This window comes from Eretmochelys imbricata, chromosome 1, assembly GCF_965152235.1.
Source record: "Eretmochelys imbricata isolate rEreImb1 chromosome 1, rEreImb1.hap1, whole genome shotgun sequence".
NCBI classification, from domain to species: domain Eukaryota; kingdom Metazoa; phylum Chordata; order Testudines; family Cheloniidae; genus Eretmochelys; species Eretmochelys imbricata.
Window position 1 is genome coordinate 287,276,843 of NC_135572.1, and position 3,896 is coordinate 287,280,738.

General features: G+C 43.3%; 1 pseudogene; it reads right to left on the bottom strand.

Moving 5' to 3' along the window:
- Positions 1 to 3,164: 3,164 nt before the first annotated feature.
- On the bottom strand, positions 3,165 to 3,658 carry LOC144259478 (small ribosomal subunit protein uS19 pseudogene; annotated as a pseudogene).
- Between the last annotated feature and the right edge of the window lie 238 nt (positions 3,659 to 3,896).

The window sequence follows — 3,896 nt, forward strand, 5'->3', positions numbered from 1 at the left end:
GGGCATGGGTCACTTGCTGGAGGATTCTCTGCTCCTTGAAGTCTTTAAACTACGATTTGAGGACTTCAATAGCTCAGACATAGGTGAGAGGTTTTTCGCAGGCAAGGGTAGGTGAGATTCTGTGGCCTGCATTGTACAGGAGGTCGGACTAGATGATCATAATGGTCCCTTCTGACCTTAGTATCTATGAATCTATGGGGAACAAACCTTCCGGAGGCCAATGACAGCACTAAAATCAAGCACAGTGTCTACACTGGCACTACGGCGCTAAAGCCTCAACACAAAAGGTCTTATGACTCTTGTCGGAGTAGTTTTATTACAGCGCTGCAACTGAGGCGTTTCAGCACAAAAAGTGGCTTTGCAGTGTGTACACCTCTCCTGTTTCGTCGCCAAAAGTTGCCTTTTGGCAGAAAAACTTGCCAGTGTAGACCAGGCCTAATTTATTTTAAAGCTTTAGGATTCTGTTTGTTCTGAGCAAAAAGGTATCGTAAAAAAAGCACTGATTGTAACACGAGTGTGGCAAAACACATATAGCACCTTGTGTCCATGCACAATAGCTATCTCAGGTACCTTACAAATGTTACACCAGTTGGTTGCAATGTTAGGGAAGAGATCTTTAGCTCAGATCCTGGTGAACTAGAGCAGTCTACAACTGGTACAACCAGTCCTCCTAACTCCATCCTAGAATTCAGTGGATCTGACCCAACAATTACTGCTCCCAGCAACAGTGCTAGGCATTATGGAATAAGTACTTCAGGAGTCTCAGAATGCACTGGGCAAGTAGTTCTGCAGTCCCAGTCTTCTAAGGTGCTGTTCAACGTTGCTGTGTGGGCATGCAAAAGATGCAACGCGCTATTTTGTGTAATTAATAATCCCGATGCAGTCTTCTTGCTTAGTGCAGAAACACTCCTGAGGGAACAGAAGATGCAGCACAACCTCCTTCACAGCCTGAGTGAATTACTCAATCAAAGTCTTCAAAATCCTGTTAATTTCTGCCATTTTGATAACTATAACACCTTTTTCACCATCTGTTATTGCTGCTATAGATTTAAATCTGGTAGGGGCTTGCCGGATTTAGTCTTTTCTTATGGTGACTGTATAACAGATAAAGATGCCTTTGATTGACACAGAATTTTAAAGGAGCTGTGGCCAATGACACTTCATTATTGTATGTAATACATTTTCAAAACCTGCTTAAATTGCTGAATCTACTGGCATAAAAATACCTAAATATATTTAAAATGAACTTTATAAACTAATAGATAATTGCAGTTATACCATTCAGAATCACATTTTCACCAGGCCTTGGGCTACAGGCCTATAGCGTGACAGCAAAGGGTGAAAATTTGTTTATAGAAATAATGAAGTTCTGTGTAGATAACCTATTCCTAACAAGAAGTGTTTGTCAACAGCAATTCCACCATGGACTGTGGTAATGTAAAAGCTCATAAATAAAGCAGGTTTGCACTAGGTGAGTACATGGATGGAAGACCTCCAGGGAACACCTAGGATACTACAAGAAGAGGTGTAGCTGGTACTCAGCAATCTGAATAAAAAAATTATCCAATACCAAAGTCTGTTTCTTAGGGGTACAGTGCTGCTGAAGGTGATATCTCAGAAACCCACATTTTTTTCCAGTGTAAGCTCTCTGGGGCAGGGACCATCTCTTTGTTCTGTGTGTGTTCAGCACGCAGCACAGTGGGGGGTGGCCTATGACTTTTTATGACTATGAAAAATTGGAAAGAGTCCAGCGAAGGGCAACAAAAATGAGGGACTGGAGCACATGACTTGTGAGGAGAGGCTGAGGGAACTGGGATTGTTTAGTCTGCGGAAGAGGAGAATGAGGAGGGATTTGATAGCTGCTTTCAACTACCTGAAAGGGGGTTCCAAAGAGGATGGATCTAGACTGTTCTCAGCGGTAGGTGATGACAGAACAAAGAGTAATGGTCTCAAATTGCAGTGGGGGAGGTTTAGGTTGGATATTAGGAAAAACTTTTTCACTAGAAGGGTGGTGAAACACTGGAATGCGTTACCTAGGGTGGAATCTCCCTTCCTTAGATATTTTTAAGGTCAGGCTTGACAAACCTCTGGCTGGGATGATTTAGTTGGGGGTTGGCCCTGCTTTGAGCAGGGGGTTGGACTAGATGACCTCCTGAGGTCCCTTCCAACCCTGATATTCTATGATGGGGGCTCCTAAGAGCTACTACAATAGAAATAATTAATATAAGTCATTAAAGACCCCAGGACACTCTTTTTTTTGCAAAAGATGAAGGGTTGGCCCCTGTAACTTGGCTAATTGCATTTAGCCTAGGAGAGCATTCCGCTGCAATTCAAATTAGATATGATCTTCTTCAGAAATTGTGTTACCAAGTAGGAGGTGGAGCCAGTGACATTGGCCAGTCACTTAGGAGGGAACTTTCGGCACCCTGGTGAAGTATGTAGCAAGAGGCTTGCTCCCGCTATGTGCTCGGGAGGCCCAAAAGGCATTGTACACAATAAGACTGCCGCTCAGTGCCCCTGTTGTGGGAGCTCCAGCCCACTCCTAAGTTCTGGCTGGTGCCTTCATGACACAACGGAGCCTTTCTCCATTGCTACACCTTCTATGAATTTGCTTTCCTTTCTGTGTGTGTGTGTGTGTGTGTGTGTGTTTTCACATATGCTTCTTGGTATGGATTGCATCTTGCCAGTCTTCAAAGCCACAGACTCCTCAGACATAGGTTCTAAATTAAGTTGTGCTTCCTTCACTATGTCTTCCTCTCTTACTGGACTCAGTGGGCCAGATGCAGTCAAAATTTCCATGGGTCCTTCTGCCCCTCAAGCCCTGAAAAATTAATTAACAGGGGATTGGACTGACATCCTCAGAGTTCTTATTGGGTCTGACTTTATGAAGCTACTCGATCTTTGACAGCTTCAGTAACTGTACTCTTGCTCTAACTTTCCAACTCAGCCATTGAGCCATTATCAGGTTTTATGGAGTCTCTAGAAATGGATGAGAGAATTTTGCGGCAAAGATTACAAAGGAAAGTCGTCTTCTTGTGGTAAATTTCTCCGTGTGTAAAACTTTTGTGACTTCCTTGATTCTTCTTATATCTACAGAAAGACTTGAGACTGTTCAAATTGTTTAGCAGAGGAATAAGAGAAAGCAGATCATTTGTGTTTTTTCTGTGGGCAGGAGCATTTTCTTTATTTACATATAGAAAACATTTTCCCGAAGCATCATTTACTTCAGAGGAATGAACCTAGATGAGTGGGTGGCACTGATACCAGGTCCGCTGTGCTTCACTGGCTTGTAAGTGATGGAAAACTTGCCCAGGTAGTGGCCAATCATCTCAGGCTTGATTTCCACCTGGTTGAAGGTTTTGCCGTTATATACGCCAACCAGGCTGCCCACCATCTTGGGGAGGATGATCATGTCGTGCAGGTGAGTTTTGACTACCTCTGGCTTCTCCATGGGGGGGGCCTCCATCATGGCCTTGCAAAGGCGCTTCAGGAGGGAATTCTGCTTACGACACAGGATACGGTTCAGACGCCTGCACTGGTGAGCACTGTACAGCTGCATCAGCTGCTCGTTAGACATATCGAGGAGCTGATCCAGATCAACACCTCTGTAGGTGAATTTCCTAAAGGTCTGTTTCTTCTTCTGTTTGACTTCCGCCATCTTAATAGAATCACTTTGGTGGTGGTGGTTTGTTTTTCAGATTGGAAGACTTGGCCAATATACTGTTACTATGCTGGTTTTCTCAGGAGTTTTTAGATGGATAGTTACATCAGATGTAACTATCCAGTAGTAGGAGTTTCTTACTGGGGTTTAGTAAGAATCTGTGATGATTGATCCCATATTAGGGTCTTGTATGATTTTATATTTTTAATTATGCTTAAGATTGAAACTCAGTTTG